This window comes from Pelmatolapia mariae, linkage group LG14 (genome assembly GCF_036321145.2).
Source record: "Pelmatolapia mariae isolate MD_Pm_ZW linkage group LG14, Pm_UMD_F_2, whole genome shotgun sequence".
Lineage (NCBI taxonomy): Eukaryota > Metazoa > Chordata > Actinopteri > Cichliformes > Cichlidae > Pelmatolapia > Pelmatolapia mariae.
The window spans coordinates 5,074,205-5,082,178 of record NC_086239.1 but is presented as its reverse complement, the minus strand read 5'-3'; positions in this window follow the sequence as shown (position 1 = coordinate 5,082,178).

Below are 7,974 nucleotides of genomic sequence, written 5' to 3'. Positions count from 1 at the left end.
CATGTGATATTATATTATACCACATTATATTATATTACACCATATCCTCTTTCACATTAGAGCCACAACAGGACCCACTAGAACATGGGAACAAGTAAAAGTGAAATATAAGAATATACTACAGAATGGTAATATCTATCACTCATATTGCTCCTAGTCTCTTGAAAAGAGACCCTGAAATAACCTGTTTGTTTGTTCATAACAGCAACCAAGAAAAGGGCAGAGCAAATAAAGACAGGTGGTGGTTCTGCACCCCCTCGTCACACCCCGGCTTTTTGTACTGTGACATTTATTGACATTGTGGGTTTTTTGTGTGTAGTGTTACATAACACTCCATCACATTTACCTGTTCCCATGCAAGGGGTGACTGAAGCATGCACAGTAAGTTGGGAAATATATATATATCTATATATCTATAGAGAGAGAGAGAGAGAGAAAGAAAGAAAATAATACCCTCACGGGAAAATCGATATCTCTCTATGAGCACACTGTCGCGCTGAGCTAAAGGATCCTGTCTATCCCGCAATCAGAGGCGGAGCCAGACATTTGAAACACCCGGGGCTTAGCCCTAAAGGGTAGTATGCATGTGGGGTTTTTTTTTTTTTGGGGGGGGGGGGGGGGCTTAGAAATGACTGAAAGATTAATTGGCTCTGTTTTGACTTTTGTTCAAAAAAGAATGACTTCATATAGGGAAAAATATGTATCACATGTGCAGGACACCTTAAGCTAGTTTTTTAATTAAGCAGCAAGGCAGAACAAAGTCGGGGCTGTATCAAGACACGAGGACTAAACCCCAATTCAACCAGACCCAGAACTGATCCAGAATTAAAACAGGACTACAACAGTTCAAAATCAGGACTACTTAGGACTTAACCAAGACAGAACCAGAATCAGAACTAGATGATAGTAGCACTAAAATCATCATAGACCTGCACTACACTTATTTTTTAATTCTACCAAAGTCCACTATTTAGATTCAGAAAAGTTTATATAATTATTTAGCCTTGTTGTGCAAACAAGCCTGCAGAACTTAATAAATGTAGAATTTGAAAAATAACAAACCTAAAAAGAAACACTAGCTACGAGATACATGAGTACCTATGATACGGTGATACTTTTGGTAAACAAATATTTGACTAACATGTGTGTCTCACCTGCTCTTGTTCCATATCTGTTCTGTCATTCTCCATCTCCCTCTCTGTTCCTCTCTCTCCCTCTCTGCTCCTCTCTCCCCCTTTCTGCTCCTCTCTCACCCCTCTGCTCCTCTCTCCCCCTCTCTGTTCCTCTCCCCCTCTCTGCTCCTCTCTCCCGCCTCTGCTCCTCTCTCCCCCTCTCTGCTCCTCTCTCTCTCCCTCTCTGCTCCTCTCTCCCTCTCTGTTCCTCTCTCCCCCTCTCTGCTCCTCTCTCCCTCTCTGTTCCTCTCTCCCTCTCTGTTCCTCTCTCCCCCTCTCTGTTCCTCTCTCCCCCTCTCTGCTCCTCTCTCCCCCTCTCTGCTCCTCTCTCTCCCTCTCTGTTCCTCTCCTTCCTGCACTGCATGCTGGGAGTGTGAGTGAATGGGTGTGTGAATGTGTGTGGTGAGTGCGTGGAGCCGCTGAGTGAGTTTGGGACGTTTGGACTGTTTCTTCTTTCCAGAAAACTTTGGGCTTTATGGGTGGTTAACAGGTAAGGCACGTTTATTTCATTGTGTTGTGTGGAGTGAAGAATTTTAGCTAATTGGCCGTTTTTTTCCTTGAGTTATGGCGTCCCTCCCCAGTGAGGGTTCGCCTCCCCTGTCTATCAGACATGGGGCCAGGGTGGTAGCACCCCAACAGTACACCGTGGAGCAGGTTCTGCTAGCTGTTGGTGAACAGGTGGGCCATGAGAACATAACTTATGGCTCTCGGATGAACAAGGCTGTGGTGGCTTTTCTCCGTGAGGAGCGCTTGGTTCACCTGTTGGTTGAAAGGGGGATCATTCTGGATGATTTGTTTGTGGCTGTTTCGCCACTGTTTGTGCCATCTACGCGGGTCACCGTGTCCGGTGTCCCGCCGTTCATCCCGAATGAACTGCTTGAAAAGGAACTGACCTGCTTTGGCAAGTTTGCTAGCGGGTTCAGGGTTGTTCGTCTTGGCTGCAAAGACGCCAGACTGCAGCACGTTCAGTGTGGTGATGTTGGCCATAAACGCTCTTCCTGCCCTCATAAAGAGCGGGAGGTGCGTGGTGACACAGGTGAGCAAGAGGCTCATGCTAGTGGGGCAAGTGAGCGGGAGCGCGCTGTAGCTGCCGGTACGGGGGAACAGCTGGCTCGTAGCGGTGCGGACGAGCAGCGCTGTCATCGGCGAGCCGCTAGCGGCTCAGGGTGACAGAATGGAGGTCGCAGCCAGTGTTCCACAGGCTGCGCTAGAAGACCAGGGGGTAGTACAGGGGACCAATGAGGTGGAGGATGGATTTGATAACATACAGGACGGGGAAAGTGTGGAGGAAAATCGGGACAGTGGGCAGGCCAAAGTAACGGCAAGTGAGGTGGGTGTTGCGAATGTACTTTCAGGTTCTTTGAGCGCAGAAAATGAGGAAGACGACTTGTTGGAAGATGATTCCCTGTCACAATGCTCTGATATTGTTTCACAAGAGGACCATCAGCAGTCGTATTCCTTAGGAGATATAAACCGCTTTTTGGATGAGACTTTTGGTATGCAGTCCATGGAAGTTGCAGAGTTTTTTCCGGATGTTGATCTTTTTATAAAATCTGTTCTGAAACTGTGAAGAGTTGTTGGTTATGAACAATTGAGAAAACAGAAAAGATTCCGTCTTAAAAAGATCTTGACTAAGTTGAGGAGGGAAAAACGAGGGAAAACTCCTTTAAAAGCATAGTAAAATGTTTGGAGCACTAAGGGTGTCTTTCTGGAAGCGTCTCACTGTCTTTTCTCTTTTTCTCCTCCTCTTCTCTCTGTCTTTTATGGCAAGTTTGAGAGTAGGTACACTTAACATTAATGGGGGTAGGGATAGGGAAAGGCGTGCAGTCTTAGTGGAGCTTAGCAAGAACAAAAACATTGATGTGTTCTTTTTACAGGAAACACATAGCACTATAGATAATGAGACAGAATGGGGAATGAGTTGGAGTGGGCAGGCTTTTTTAAGTCATGGTACCAACCTTAGTGCGGGTGTAGCAATTTTATTTTCTAGGCACCTTCACCTGTCACATGTTTCTGTCTGTGAGATAGAGCAGGGAAGGGCTCAGGTAGTAAAAGCAACTATCAAGGGAATATCTTTTGCTTTTATGAATGTATACGCCCATAACTCAGCTGCGGGTCGTGTGCGATTATTTCGCAAAATTAGTGATGAGTTATCAAAATTAAACAGTGGTTCAATAATAGTGGTGGGAGGGGACTGGAATTGCACAACCCACCCTTCGGTTGACAGAAACACAGGAGAGCCTCACCCACCTTCGGGCTCACTTTTGTCTACAGTCATTCTTCAGAATGATTTGACTGATGTGTGGAGAAAGCTCCATCCCACAACCAGACAGTATACATATGTAAAGGTCTCTGAGAGCAATGTGAAGGCAGCTAGGCTTGATAGATTATATATCAACCAGACGTACAATAATAGGCTAGTTGAAGCAGAGATTTCACCTGTTGGTTTTTCTGATCATCATTTAGTGACTGCGGATATTTCTTTATTGATGCATTCTAACGTCTGTTCACACTGGCGCTTTAGCGTGCAGCTGATTCATGACCAAGAGTTCTGTCGAGCTTTTTCTGACTTCTGGTGCCACTGGAAACTAAGGAAAATGGACTTTTGCAACTTGGCTCAATGGTGGGAGGTGGGGAAAACACAGATAAAGCTTTTTTGTCAACAATACACATCACATGCAACAGCCACTGTTAAAGACTACTTTGAGGACTTAGAACGAGAGCTCAAGAGGCTGGAGACTGAGATTATAAGTGGGACGGACAATACAAATAATACCTGGGACAGTAGGCGAAAGGCTTTGGGTAAGTTTCTTCACGAGAGAGCAAAGGGTGCTCTTATTAGGACTCGGATTTCTGCTATTAAGGAAATAGATGCCCCGACAAGGTTCTTTTTTAAGCTGGAGAAAAGGGTTCGAGAGTCACACCAAATGTTGCACCTCAGGCTTCCAGATGGGAAGGTGACATCTGACCCAGCGACAATGAGGAAGCTCGCCGTTGACTTTTATGCCGGCCTCTTTAGTGCTGACGCGTGTGACCCTGAATGTGTGACGAAGATGCTGGTGGGGCTGCCACGGCTGGATGAGGCCGAATCGGCTGTGTTGGAGTCTGCTATTTCTTTTGTGGAGATGTCTTCAGCGGTTCAACAACTCAACGGTGGTCGGTCATCAGGAGTTGATGGTCTTCCTGCGGAATTTTACCAAAAATTCTGGTCGCTGATAGGAGAGGACATTTATGAAGTTTTCACGTACTGTATGACCACTGGGATCTTACCAACAAGTTGCACAAGGGCAGTTTTGACTTTACTGCCAAAGAAAGGGGACCTGGGCTTGCTCAAAAATTGGAGGCCTATCTCTTTGCTTTGTACGGACTACAAAATTCTTGCGAAATGTCTTTCTAATAGGTTGAAGACCTGTATTGACATGATTGTTGATGTGGATCAAGCGTACTGTGTCCCTGAAAGAACTATTATGGACAACTTGTTTTTAATTCGAGACATTGTTGATCTGGCCAAGTTCAAGGACTTGGATGTGGGGTTTTTATCTCTGGATCAAGAGAAGGCCTTTGATAGAGTTGATCACCATTATTTGTTTGAAACTTTGGAAGCTTTTGGGTTTGGGAACATTTTTATTTCTTGGATTAAATTGTTGTATTCGAATGCTACTGTCATGTTAAAAGTGGGGGGAGGGTTAAGTCGGCCTGTTCCAGCTCAGAGGGGCATCAGGCAGGGATGCCCTCTTTCTGGTATGTTGTATACACTGGCTATTGAACCCCTTTTACACCATCTTAGGCAGGGACTCTTAGGTTTTACCTATGACAAAGCAGGAAGTCCAGTAAAGTTGTCAGCTTATGCTGATGATGTTACGGTTTTTATAACCGGTCAATGTGATATTGAAACACTCAGAAAGACACTGGACTTGTATGAGCGAGCAACCTCCGCAAAGGTTAACTGGTCGAAGTGTGAAGGTTTTATTTTGGGAGGGTGGGTTGATGAAGGGGAGCCAGTGTTACCGGCAGACTTACAGTGGAACAGGGAGGGGCTGAAGTGTTTGGGAGTTTTTTTGGGAACTGATGCTTTTCAGGGGAAGAACTGGGAGGGTGTAGTTGAAAAGATTGCTGCCCGGTTGTCTCGATGGACTTGGGTCCTGCCACAGTTGTCTTATAGGGGAAGGACTTTGGTTGTTAACAACTTGGCCGCTTCCGTACTCTGGCACCGTGCCACTGTTGTTGAGCCTCCAGCCTCTCTTCTCAAGGAGATACAAAAAAGACTGGTTAATTTCCTTTGGGGAGGGTTTCACTGGACCAGGTCTGCTGTGCTGTCTCTACCTGTGTCAGAGGGGGGTCAGGGTTTGATTGACCTTCGCAGCCGGATCACAGCGTTCCGTCTTCAGACAGCACAGCGTTATCTTTATCAAAGACAACAACAACCCTGGTTCAAGACAGCATCTACGCTGCTTCACAGGATAAAGGACCTAATATATGACAAGCACCTGTTTCTCATAGACCTGACTGGCATGGATCTTTCGCAGACCTCTGTTTTTTACCAGTCTGTTTTGACTGCTTGGAAGACTGTTTTTAAAGTGCAGAGAGACTGTTCTCAATTTTATGGTGATGTTGGTGAGGAGCCTCTTTTTTACAATTCCTTGGTGCCAAGTAGGATGCTCAGCACTGCTAGTGTGCAGAGGTTCCTCGTAAATGCTGGTCTTACCAAGCTGGCGGGCCTGAGGACGGCAGGGCAGTGGAAAACGGCTGCCAAGTTGGCTCAGGAGACTGGGATCAGGTATCTGCGCTTTCTGGAGAAGCTGGTGGAAGAGGTCATGGGTGTTCTTCCTGGACTCGTGAGGGCTGCGCTGGGGAATCGCTCTGCAGGTAGTCAACCAAGTTCAGCTGACTTCCCTTCGCTGTCTGTTTGTGCTGTAGTTGGGGAGCAGGATGAGGAGGGAGGCTCTCTTCTTTCCTTTCGAACACCTGTTCTGGGTGACCTGTCACGGATTTCAAAGAAGGCTATATATGAGGTGGCTGTGAAGGTGCTGAATAGGGGCTTGTTGGCTGGTGTTCTGGAGTCGAAGTGGTCAGGTGTGTTGGCTCCGGGGTCATCTCCGAGGGGCAGCTGGAGGTCCCTGTACAAACCTCCTATAGAGAAATGCAGTGCGGATCTCCAGTGGAGGATAGTGCATGGGGCCGTGGCTACGAACAGGCACGTGGCACATATGGATCCACGAACAGGGACCCACTGTCTTTTCTGTCTGACTGGGGAAACACTGCAGCACCTGTGGCTTGGCTGTCCCAGGCTAGCTGGCCTTTTTTCATTGCTGCGGCAGTGGCTTGCTGGCCTTGGGAGTGTTTTGGAGGAGGGTCTCTTTATCCTGGGTCCGAGGTACTCTGCAGCGCAACGTAGGAAGGTTTGCTTGATTAATTTTTTAATAGGTCAGGCTAAGATGAGCATATGGCTCACGAGGAGGAACAAAATGAAGGGGACAGGATCTGTTAACTTAGAACTTATGTTTAAAGGGTTAGTGGGTGCACGTTTGAAAGTAGAGTTTGTTTATTATAAGATGGTGTCCAATATTGAAGAGTTTGTCTCTATTTGGGGCATTAATGGAGTTTTGTGTAAAATAACTGATGATGATTTAGTTTTGAATTTTTGAAAAGAGGTTTTCTGGTTTTGTTTTGTTTTTTGTGTTTATTGCATTTGAGTGGGGTTGATGGTGGGAGGGGAGGCTTGGTCATATGTTGATTTGGCATGTATTTTCAGTTATGGTTGTGAGTTGAAGTATTGATGTAATAAAGGTGTGTTAAAGGTCAAGGTCTCTCCCTCTCTGCTCCTCTCTCCCCCTCTCTGTTCCTCTCTCTCCCTCTTTGTGCTGACAATCATCAAATATACAGTTGAAACCAGATATTTACATACTCTTCAGATCAAAACACAAACACTTTTTTAATTGTAACATCAAATCAGACTAAATGTTTATTTTTTTAGATTGATAAATATAAAAAACATATTTGTTAACTTTAAGAGAAAAGAGAGAAACTATCTGTATTTCTTAATTGTAAATGGCACCAAATTGTATTCAAACTGAGCCACACTTATGGATCTCCAAAATTCTTTTCCTGGTGTTTTGGTTGACATCTCTTGATTTTCCCATTTCAAAGAAACAGGCTCTGTGTTTTGCCTTATATGCATCCACAGGTGTGCCACCAATTTACTCACATGGACTCTACTAACCTATCACAAGCTTCTTCAGCTCAGAATGGAATCGTCTAGAGTTTTCTTATTAATTAACAATAAACTTAGTGTATATGTACTCCTAAATTTGATGAAAGTGATAAAAATAGACAGCTCTGTCTCTCTTTATTCTGACATTTAACTAATTCAAAAGATATTTCAATATTTATTTATCCAAAACAAAACAAGTTTACTCTAAATTGATGTTGTACAGTAAAAAAAAACAAAACAAAAACAAAAACAAACAAAAAAAAAAAACATCTACCAGAGTTTTTTTCTTTGAAAGAAGCCCCTTATGTCCATTCTTGTATATCAGTACATTACTGAAACCGATTTATTTAGCCCTGGAGGGTAACAACTGAAAATATGAAATAAACATGCATGTAAGCTAAGACTCTCTAAAAAAAAACTAAAAAAAAACAGCATTGTTGTTGTTCGGCTTTTCATTTCGCCATTTGTTGATTCACTTGAAGAGCAAGTAACGTAATATGGGTCAAGTGATCAGTTTGATATCAATCTTTCATGATAAACCGTCATATTTACATCATTTGTATAGTACGAATGATTTGCTTTGGAACCTGG